Here is a 13,312-nt window from a genome sequence, read left to right as displayed (position 1 = left end):
TCCCAGCCTCAGATCCGAGCCTTCGGTCCTCCTCCCCTGTAAATAGCAGCCATGCGAGACCTCACGGTTAGATGTTTGAAATTTGGCCTTTTTCACCCCTTTTCAACATTTTCTTACATTCCGACTTCCCCCGAAGCCTCGGTATTAATTCCAATGCCCGAAACACGCCCCGAGATTCCCGAGAAGGCCGAAAAAATTTATCTTTTCGGTTTCGAAGCTCTACCTTCGCAGAGCCCGGTTTTCAACGACGAAAGTCATATTTAGAGCCGAAATGCTGCACAAATTATTATTTTGACCCCCGGTTAATTCAATGTGAGTTTAATATATAGGAATAATTATATGTTATGTGTTATATGTGCTATGTGCTTTTCGGTGTAATTATTCCGGGTTATTTTCCCGTGTTATTTTTATTTCTGCTATTTATGATAGCAAAGCTATACCTTTGACCATGTGATCAGTTTAAGAACTCAGATTCACGGTGGTACTGGTATGTAGCCTCTGGCCATGTAGAGCATGTCCCCCAGTAAGTGAATGACTCTATTCTATGGCATTGGCAGAAGGTTAGACATGGCGTACGTAGCCTCTGGCCATGTAGAGCATGTCTCCGTAAGAGAATGACTTCTATTCTATGGCATTGGCAGAAGGTTAGACAGGGCGTGAAAACCTGAAATCTACCTTAATGTTAATCAGAAATTGTTTGTCTTCAGTGCCATTTGGGCCGAAGCGTTATTGATGTATATCAAGTATGGAAATTGTTATGTCTCAATGATTGTATATCTTTGAATCAAATCAATGATTGTTAGGGAAAGCTTATCACATTATGCATTTGTTGTTCCTTGCTCCTATTTGCTTCTACCATATTGGTATATATATGGCATAACATTATATTGTATCTATTATTGAACTCACTAAGCGTTATCGCTTACCCCACCCAATGTTTAACAAATTTGCAGGAGATAAGTAACCAGTGTAGTCATATACTGTTGAAAGGCTTAGAATAGTTTGTAATAGTACTTTTGTACTTCAGTTTATGTTTGTATAAAATTACAATATCCTGGGTAGTTATGTAAAATCTTAAAACATAGTCGGTTTGTATCCAATCTTTTGTAATCACTTTATCAATGTAAAAATATTATTTTATAAATATGCATGTAGCATGTTTTAGAGTAACTATATTTTCAAGTATGAGAGTTTGGGTCTTTCAGAAATATGAAAGTCAAGAAAGGGTTTCTTTCACTATAATTAAGGGAGAGAATGTTATACTTTGTTTCAAATCTAAAGGTTTAGATCGAGAAATTTTACTCAAATTTAGTCAAAAAGATATATGGATGTTATGTTGAAAGGATTCAACGTAAGAGAATTCTATATATGGAAATATTTGTTGCGTTCTCACACTCGATTATGATTACGGCATCCCTTTTCATAGTTCGAATCGTGAGAACATGGCAAATAAAATATTATAGCAAAGGACTGGTAAAGTATCATGTCATTGTAATATTCGACCGTTCTAAAATTTTCCGAATGCCTAGGGCATTAAGAGGGAAAGAGGACTAGAATCGGATTTGACTGAATTAGTTAAACAACTATCAAGGATAATCTAAAGTTCGCCAAGGATTGGTCGCTTGTGAACAGTTGGAAGTATAGTAATGGAAGGACCATATTGACATTATTATTATTAGATATGATTCTATTAATAATGAGTTGTCATATGGCAAATATGGAAATGTTTCCTTATTGGTAGTTGGACGTTAAGAGTTTATGTGTAGATTAGAAAAACTTTTATGCAAGAAGGATGTTCAAAGGAATGTACTTTGAATGTGAGACTTCATGTCTATGGAATTGTCTTGTAACAATCTCCAATAGAGCATTTTTTAATTTCATTGGCCGAGTCTTGGTGACTTTTGTGCCATGACATTACGAAAGGACTGTTGCATAAAGTGTTAGAATCTAACATATTCTATAAGTGGCAAGAATTTGGTATTCTTACACTTGTGGTAAGGATTGGGAATTGTAAAATGAGTGTGATTGAAAATGTTATTCAATTATACTATTTCACAAAGCAAGGACCATAAGTAAACATAGTGTGCATGCTAATAGCATGGGACAATTGTCGTTATAATTCAAGTAAGAAGTTAATTACCCGAAACAACAAATAATGAGTAATCAATATGGTGATTAAATAAAAGTGTTTTATTTATACTCAAAAGTTTGAGGCCATATAAGATTAGTATTATTCTTGTGTTTAAATTTGCATGTTTTGACTTCTTAAATAATTGAGTTATTTGAGAATAATCGAATTATTTGAACGTTCCACAGTCGCTCATACTTTGGGAGTAGGTATGAAAGAAGATTGTCATGAATTGGTGTGTAGATTGTCTAAAGTGTAGCAAAAGTTTGCTACAACGTTCATGAGTGCTTACGAATATGATTTGAGCATTGGATTAAACCCACTCTCACTTGGATCGCTTCATGGATTTTTATCACGAGTGATTGGTGAGACGATAATATCTTATATTCTTAAAACCGAGATGTGTGAGTTGTATCTTGCGAGTCGGTTGCACATTGATAATATGTAAACGCACCAGTAACTTGGTGTTATAAAACGTATTATTGTGTGTGATTCGGTGAGTAAGTACAAGCGAGCATTGAGTCGAAGTTTATCCGTTCCTTTTACCCAAAGTGGGATAAAAGCGATATCTGTGGGCCCCTCGATGATTTAGTGATGGCAAAGGAAAGTGCTCGGCCGGGCCAGAACTGATTTGATTTGTTCAATTAGTCAGTTGTCATAAATCAGAAATCGGGAAACGACACATAGACTGAGAGAATGATTTCAATCCATGTCTCACATCTATACGATATCTATAATGGAGGAATATATGATCCCTTATCTAAAGGACGCGTATCTGATAAGATCAGAGTTGACAGCGGCTTTTGAAAGCTACGATTGCGGATCAGGATCTGAAGTCATACGCAGAATAGTTATTAGACTTATCCAAGTGGGAGACTGTTGGATTAGTGTCTAAGTCCATAACTATTTTGGTATGTACTTGACCCGATGGTGCATGGTCCTTTTGGGTTGCCTTCACCAAAGCAACTTGATAGGATGAATTATGGAGAGAGAGGATTAATTATGATTTATTAATATATTATATGAATAACATATTAAAGGAGAAATCATATTGTTTAATTAATATTAGTCAATAATAAATTAAGAATTAATTTTGTGGCTAAAAGAGATTAATTAAACTTAAGGGACTAGAACTGTCAACTGTGTGATAGTTGAATATTGGGCTATTGGACTCCTTATTAGAGGAGTGGACGAATTCTATGGGGAAACCCATTAGTAATCGCCCAAGGCCTCTAAAGGAGGAGTCCATGGGTTGCTTAGGGCCTAAGCAGTCAAATTAGGGTTTCCTTGTTAGATAACCCTAATAGCCTCACTATTTAAGCACCCCTAGGGCACCAAAAAACGTGGCTAACTGATTCCTTAGGGTTTCTAGACGTTTTTTAGTGCCTCTCCTCTTCTCATTCTTCATCCTCTTGCTCTTGGTGTTTGTGAGCCATTAGAGGAGTGACATTTGTGACTCTAAGCTTTTAGAAGCCTATTACTACAAGGAATAGATTGTTATTGCTACATAACAATCAAAGGTAAGATCTAAACCCTATTCTTATGTTTATATTTATTATCACATGCTATATCTAGGGTTTTTGGCTTTGGATGATTATTGCATGTTCATTAGACAAACTAGATCCAAAGCTTTAGGGTTTGCATGTACACCATAGGAATGTTGTAGTGGTCAAAACCCATCAGCTTGGTCCATAAAGAGTTAAAGTGGCTAAGAAGGTGATGGATGATGAGGAATTGGTTCATCTTTAGAATCAAAATCTGTAATGAGGATGTTGGTTTAATTTACTCCCTACACTATCTTTATTTCTTTCTCGATGAAATTGTTCTCTACATTTGGTGCTACTTTAAACATTATTATTGCAGCAGATATATATCCTAATACCCATCAAACCCCTTTCACTATGAAATTAGCTAAAACTTTCATGTTTTCTATCATTACAACTTTTTAGGTAAGTCTTGAATGAAACTGTAGAGAATGTGGCTCGATAATAATTTTCTGGAGTGTCTCATTCAATGTAGTGGGATGTTATAAATTTGCTTATTTTTTTGTTTGGTTTCAAGTGATGTATTTGAGGTAATTGGATAAAACGATAACATTATATTCTAAGTTTTTACTTTTACATTGGTATTTACAAATAAACCGTGCATTATTTTAATTTTCTTACATATATATTGTTATATTCTAGTTCGATATTTGATGTTCATATAATCATTTAGTATTGCATTCTATTTAGAATGTTCTACATATACAGACATCCTATAGCATTATTTTATAAGAATATTAAGTTGTAACTTGAATATAGACAACCTAGTGAAGTTATTCTATTAGAATGGTATGTATATTCAGAATATTAAATATAACATTAGAATCTTATATAATATAAGTTCATTTTATATGTTATAACACAATTTAGAATATTACACTTTAATATCAAAATATTTCATACAATTTCATAATATTACGTATCAATTAACAACATGTTATTAAATATTGTAACCTTGTGATATATTTTTTATAATACAAACTTGAAATTTGGTTTTTAATCTATGAGGTTTTTAGAATACATTTCAACTTCCAGAGAAAAGTTTGATATTTATCCTAAAAGTATTCATTACATTTTATAAACTTATATGTTTCTCACTCGTTTAAAAAGTTTATTAGTCTAGGTTCCTACATATTATTTGGTTTCCTACACACTTGAAGGGAATGATGGTCTGAATTAGAATATTTCATCTTATAATATAATATTACATCATATTACAATCTTTCGGATTATTACACATTAACATCATAAACTTTTCTTTTCTATAAATCAATTTTTTTCTCTATACTATTCTATATATTCCTATAACACTATAAATTGTAAATTTAGAATAGAGAAATTAAATGTCCTCCTACATTTTCTTCCTACTTATCTTCCTACCCATCTAAAATGGTGATATGTGTCATATTTGGATAAAATTATCATTAATTTAATACACTTGTCATCATTTCAAATGGATAGGAGGATATGTAGGAAGAAAAGTAGGAGGATATTTAATTTCTCTTTAGAATATTACATATAATATTAGAATCTTACATAATGTTAAGTTAATTAAGAAATATTCTACATATAACTTATAAGAGTATAAAAAGCCTAATTTTAACTAAGAAATATTCTATTAGAATATTCTACATATAACTTAAAATATCCGAGAACCTTATTCTATTATAATATTAGAATATTTTATATATACACATTATTTACATGTAATAAATAAACTTATTCAATTAAAAATGTAGAACATTATTATATTAGAATATGCTACATGCTACATATAACTTAGAATATTCTAGAAATTCTATAAGAGTATAAAAGAATCTAATTTTAATTAAAAAAATATTCAATTAAAATATTCTACATATAACTTAAAATATCCGAGAACATTGTTCTATCGTAATATTCTACATATAACTTTTGGAAAGAGGTCATATACAATATTATTATATTAGAATATTCTATATATACACATTATTTTCATGTAGTAAATCAACTTATTCAATTGAAAACGTAGAACATTATTCTACTAGAATATTCTACATATAACTTAGAATATTCTAGAAATTCTATAAGAGTATAAAAACCTAATTTTAATCAAGGAATATTCTATTAGAATATTCTACATATAACTTAAAATATCCGAGAACATTATTCTATCATAATATTCTACATATAACTTTTGAAAAGAGGTCATATACAATGTTATTATATTAGAATATTCTATATGTACACATTATTTACATGTAGTAATCAACTTATTCAATAGAAAACGTAGAACATTATTTTATTAGGATATTGTACATATAACTTAGAATATCCTATAACATTATTCTATAAGAGTATAAAAAAGCCTGATTTTAATAGAATGTTATACATACAAACTTTAAATATAAACTCATGTAATATGAGAAATATGTTACTGACATTAGATGACATAAACTAAAACATTACAAGTACTATTCTTGTAAATACATAACTGAATATCAACATTATACATCATATATTCTAAAATTACAACTATAATGTCATATGTACTTGTTCATATTCTGTTGACGCGTCTTGATCAGATGACAAGCTATCAGACGAAGTATCATGAAGTATGACTTTTTTTTGCCTTTATATATTTCCGATGATAGAAATTGTTCAACATTCTTTTTTTTAGGATCAAAAACTCGTTTTTCCCTTGATTAAGTAGTTTCTTCATGTCAACTGTATCAAAACATAAACCATACTTTTATTAAAACAATAAAACTATGATATAAACAAGCAATTTATTATACTAGAATATTCTAACATTCTGCAAATAATTAACAATATTAAAATTGTTTAATAAATAATTTACAATTAGAGAATTTTATTTTATTTTCACATTAAATTTTACACAAATCTAATATGATCAAGGCATTATTGACAATACACAAAGTAGAATCTGAGATACAATAATAAAAAAACATAACTGTCCACATGGTACTGACTCCAAATAAAGTTTATGTTCCTTTAATTTCGATTAGTAATATGTAGTATAATTCAAACAAGAGATTTAATATTATATAAAAAAACAAAAGATTAGATAACCTAATCACCTAATCAGACCTTTATGTTAATAGAGGTAGTTCTAAATTATATGTTATACAATACTATATTACATTACGTCGTGAGTTTCAGAGATAACTATACAGTGAAATATCTTGATTATAATACATCTTCGAAGATACACAGTGATTTTTTGACTAAAACTATACTATAATCAAAACACATAGATTTATAGAATATCTCAGAGATGAATATATTAACTCAAAGTCACATACAAAGATAAAATCAATGATTATAATAAATTAACTCAAAATCGCACACAAATATATAACCGTGAAGAAATTATAGTATTATACGTTACCTGGAATAACTCTGGATGCAAACTCTAAATCTGATTTTGTAGAATAAACCATTTGCTGGAATAAAAAGCTTCGGTTTCTTTTATTTAGAAATATTTGACGATCTAGAACTTGATCTAGTTTCATAATCAGAATCACAAGATTGAAAATCCAAATGAGAAGGAATAAGAAATTGTGTGAAATTAGAATGCCTAGAATATTTATGTATTAAACCTTATTTCAATGTATGTGTAACACATTATCTAATTAATCAACAAAATATCATTAGAACTCAAATTTTACTAATCATAATACTTAGAATATTACATATTTTACATCAGAATATGACACATAATTCCAAAATATATCACATTCCTTCATTGTTAATCAAGTACTATTACAATACTTTACAAAAAGGTTCAAAGCAGAGTTGTTTCCAACAAACGAAGAACGTGTAAAATAAGATATTCCACATTATTCAACAAAAAGGTTCAAAGCAAGTTGTTTCCAACAAAATCATAATGTCTAAAATCGTAATATGAGACGTAATTTCAGAATATTTCACATTAATTCATCATAAAAGGTTTAAAGAAAGTAGTTTCTAACAAAATAACATCTATATAAAAAAAATCGAGATCTAACTTATCAACTAAGAATATGTATAATATCAGGTTATCAGGCACACATTTACTTAACTTCGATTAGTAATATCTAATATACTTCAGACAAAAGATTTAATATTATATAAAATACAAAAGAATAGACTTAATCAGACCTTAGGTTAACAACCACTACCAACCTGAACAAACAATTTTAGCTTTAAATGGGTATTAAACACTAATCATTGCTACAGTAACACAATTTCAAAAAACATTTAACCGAAACTACAATAAACAACTTCGTTCCTAACTCCAGCTATAGTGAATCTGGATCAAATACAAACCATAGCTACAATAAACATTTTCAGAAAAATAATTCACAATTTAGAATAAACAAAATAACAACTTCCTGAAGCCTATTACAAGAGACAGTTTATAATCTATATTATCTAGAATATGAATCTAAATGTGATATTGTCGGACTAGAAATACAGAGAGATGAATTTGATTATGTTAAAATAGAATAACAAATCCTCAGATTCTCAAAACGTATTATAGTCAGAAGCATAAAACCAATAGATTCCATTACAGAGTATCTTAAACTAAAAACCATAATTTCATCAAAACATAATACTAATCTATCAAACCCTAGTTTGCTAATGTAGTGTTAGATTATGTGATTAATCAACAAATTAACATAAAAAGTTAAACAAACTATTAATCGAAGAGTCATTTCATATACTATTAAGATATTCAGAGAAGATAAGATCTAATTTGTCAAAATCTAAAATCAGAAAACTTGTAATAGAGGTAATTTTCCCATTTTGGAGAGGTTTTTGTGTTTGAAACAACCACGATCGATGTTTGATCTGAATAAATCGATGTATTGAAGAAATAAATCTCGTCAATTAGGGATACGACTATGGATTTTCGTTGAATTGATACAGAACCAAAACTTGGGTTTTTTTGTTGTGAGTTCTCGTTGATGGGGCAGATTTCTAGGGTTTTGTGGAATAAGATTGAGAAGATTTGGGTCGATTTCATATTCTATGGAATTACGCTTAAGAAAAATCCAGATCAACAAAAAGTTTAGGGGAGAAAGAAGAAGCAAATCACGACTGGGAAGAAAAGAATCAGCTCTCATATGATTTGAGTGCAAAATGATAGAGTTATCCCTCCTAGTCCATAGTTAATCACAAACTTTGACGTATTTTCAAAATTGACACCGCCTACATCAGCCTTATATAGTGTTTTTATGTTTTATTCTTAGCCACTAATTATTTGTCATGAGTGATCAAGATTTGGTCCCTTTGTCTCACAAAATTCATTTGTCTCACATGAACCTAACCCTATATATATATATATATATATATATATATATATATATATATATATATATATATATATATATATATATATATATATAGGTTCAGGTTCATTTGAGACCATGCTAATTTTGTGAGACCGTGAGACCAAATCTAAAAATAATTTTAAAATGCAAAATAAAAGTAAAAATCCGAAAAAAAATTAATTTTTATTTTCGTCACTTTAATTACCTAAAAAAAATAAAAATAAATAAATAAAATTACCGTTTTTTTTAAGAATACGTGAAATATTCTAATAAAATATTACACTGTATATATTCTAATGTGATTTTTAGAATGTTAGAATATTCTACTAGATTTGTCAGATATGTAGAATATTCTAATATTTTACTAGAATATGTAAAAAAAGGTATTTGTTTATTTATTTTTTATTTTTTTGGTATTTTTTTTTGGAAAATATAAATTCCGAAAATAATATTTGAAAAAAAAAATTCGAAAATTTTCAATTATTTTGCATTTTAAAAATGTTTTTTTTTATCTACCAAATGAGTAGCTAGGATTGCGTCTCACAGTCTCACAAAATTACGCCGTCTCACATTAATCTAACTCTCTCTCTCTCTCTCTCTCTCTCTCTCTCTCTCTCTCTCTCTCTCTCTCTCTCTCTCTCTCTCTATATATATATATATATATATATATATATATATATATATATATATATATATATATATATATATATATATATATATAGGGAAGGGTTTTAGGGAAAACAAAAAAACCTTAAAAAAACTAAAAATCATAAAAATGCATAAAAAAAACTTAGAGATCACAAAACTTTTTTTTGATTTTATATATGAAAAAATTGTATATTTATTTAAAAATTCGTTGAAAAAAATCAAGCTTTTTTTTAATAAAAGGTGCGGTTTTTTCAAATAAAAAATTTAAAAAAAAGGATTTGTGATCTATAAGGAATTTTTGTATGCATTTTTATGATTTTTAGGATTTTTTTTAGGGTTTTTTGTTTTTCATAGAACTTAAACCAAATTTCGTCATTAAAGTGAAACGTTAGATCAAAATTAATCCATTAAGGGCATGATCGTCATCTTATCGATCTTATTTAATGTTTAATTTTTTTTTGTTATTGGAAATATTAATAAAAAGTTCAAAAAATTAACATAATAAATCAAATTCGGATTTTTTAAAAAAATAAATAATTTTTCCAAAAAACTGCATTTTTTTCAAAAAAAAACTGCAATTTTATAAAAAAATTGCATTTTAAAAAAAAAGCTTCATTTTTTTTTAAAAAACTGCATTTTTTTAAAAAGTAAATTTTTAAAAACCAATTTTTTTTAAAAAAACAAGAATATTTAAAAAAAAAAAAAACTCTTACTATTTTAACAAAAAAATCAACGTTTTAGGTGTATATATGCATATTTTTCAAGTACATATATATATATATATATATATATATATATATGCATATTTCTTATACTATAATATTCGTAAATTGTGATATAAAAAAATCCATTTTTATTTAATAATCTCTAAACACAATAGTACAAGTATTTTATTCGATAGAAAATAATATATATATATATATATATATATATATATATATATATATATATATATATAAAACAAAGAATACTACAAAATTTCAAAGCGTTTTCATGTATTCGTGTCAAGATTTCCATATTTTCTTTAATTTATCATTTTTCACCTCTTCAATATTTTAAACAAATTCTTCCAAATCTATAAGAAAAAAAAATGATTAATGCAAGAAACTCACAAAAACACATGTGTGCATATAGACGTAATTCATATGTGATTCACTTGTGATTTATATGTGTATCACTTGTAATTCATATGAAATTTACTTGTGAGTTACATGTGGTTTGCATGCGAATTACATGTGAATCACATGTAATTCATATGTGATTCACTTGTGATTTACATGTGAAACACATGTAATTCATATGTTAATCACTTGTGAATTACATGTGATTTATATGTAAATTACATATGAATCACATGTAACTCATATGCGATTCACTTGTGATTTACATGTAAATTACATGTGATTTACATGTGAATCACATGTAATTCATATGTGATTCACTTGTGATATATTGCTAAAATGAAACAAATTAAAATAAAGTATATGGTTAGAAAAAATAGATAATTAAGATGATTTACATGTGAATTATATGTGATTCACATGTAAATCACAAATGATTCACATGTGTCACAAGTGATTCACATGTAAATCACAAGTGATTCACATGTAAATCACAAGTGATTCACATGTAAATCACAAGTGATTCATGAAGCTCAATATAGAAGCAACTAAAATAAACTATATGGTTAGAAAAAATAAATAATTAAGATGATTTACATGTGAATCACAAGTGATTCACATGTAAATCACAAGTGATTCACATGTAAATCATAATATCTGATAAATGGACCTTTTCTTCCCCATCTTTTGAACCCTGAAGCTGAATTTTGAATTTTAGCAGCATTTGTAGATTCATGTTTGTTAGCAAAAAGGTAAAACAGATAAAAAATCATACCTTCATTTCATTAGTTCCAAAAGTATAATAGAAACACTTTGTTTCAATATTTGAGGCAAAAAATGCAGGTTTCCCTTGGTCTGAATTTTAGTCCTCACGCCAGCATTTACCACATTTCTCACAAGTGAAGTTTATTGTCATGGGTTCATCAGCTGGCCTTGTTTGAAACTGGATGTACGCTACCTTGTTGTGGCCACAATCTGGGCTGCAAGAGACAAAAAGCATCATAAATTAAAGTTGCAAAAAGAAAAAGTGCATCAATTTACTCAAATTCCCATGATAATTTTGTAACACATTTTTCTAGAGCTCACATCAATTAATTTAGAGGAATCATGTAATTAGAACTTATATACAAAGCAATAGCAATTGTACATTTCATGAACATAAAATTTTAAGCTATTTAATTGAAAGTTATTTATTTAAATTATGAGATTTTACCTGAGGGTGTTTCGTTAGGAAAGGTGCAAGTCAGAACCTCCAATAAAGCCGACATTTTCAGTCGGAATCCGCCGCCCGGAGAAAATACTCATCAAATTCTTTAATAATCTCCAAAAGGTCATATTAGAAAATAAGATAAAATAAACCTAAACACAAATCATCTTGCATCAGCCAATCAAATCAATAAGAATTAACCTATCTCACTGTTAATTTGCGTTAAAATTTAATTAAAATCAAATCCTAAAAAGTAAAAACTATTAATAACTGATCTCGTATTTTAATTACTATAAAATCAACAGTAATTGACTAACTTTGGACACCACCAACACTACAGAGGACAAGAATTACACCATCAAGAACCTGTAGAGCTCTCTCAACTTCAATTGTGAAGTCCATGTGACCTGGAGTATCAATTATATTTATCTGTAAAAAGTAAAAACAACATGCTTTTATTGCTAAGTGAAACAAAAACCAAATCTTCCATTATCAATGGCTAAAAATTATTGTTTCATGATCCACCATGTCTAGAAAATGTAAATTAAAAAACATTCAGATGCATGTATTCAAGTTAGAACTACAGAAATAGGAATTGAAGCAGGTAGCATAAAACTACAAACGCATAACACGTTTTCAAAAGAAATAATAATAAATGATGCATTTTAGTCTCGTGTTTATGATGACTTCGATTTATCGTCCTTCAAATTTGTGTAATTTACGAAATGAAGCTGATAATTAACCAATATTGGATCAAAAATTACTCATTTACATGATTAATCTACAACCAAATTCCAATAACAAGTTAATTATAAGCTTAATTACAAAACCACTAACTAATTCCCCCCAAAATAAACTCAATTATGAGTTCATGAAAGTTCAACTAGTTCAACACAATTTCAAACTTATCTCTAATTGATAATCAAATGAATTAACACAAAAAAAAACAACAAAATTTAACATAATCATTGACGAAATAGTAAGATCTCACTTTCAATGAACTAAATAACAGAACTAAATAACATATCTCACTTCCGATGAACTAAATAAAATAGTAATTTTTCACCTGATTAATTACTGTACAGTTCTAAAACTAACTACAAATTAAAATGAATCAAATCGGTACTTTTCAAATTAGGGAAAAAACCTGTCGATTGAAGCATTTGTTTGAGCTGCAGTGGATTCATCCACGGGAACTTCACCTCAATTCTTACATCTCGGCGATGCTAATAAGATATGGCGACAAGACGGACAGGAGGAGTGAGATCCGAACCAAGTTTCAAAGCACATGACATGGAAACCATATCCGAACCTTGGCAACGATCTGATCTCATCACCGGAGACGA

This window comes from Lactuca virosa, chromosome 2, assembly GCF_052849685.1.
Source record: "Lactuca virosa cultivar CGN04683 chromosome 2, Lactuca_virosa_CGN04683_v6, whole genome shotgun sequence".
Classification (NCBI taxonomy): domain Eukaryota; kingdom Viridiplantae; phylum Streptophyta; class Magnoliopsida; order Asterales; family Asteraceae; genus Lactuca; species Lactuca virosa.
The sequence above is the reverse complement of the archived record's forward strand: the minus strand, read 5'-3'. Positions refer to the sequence as shown.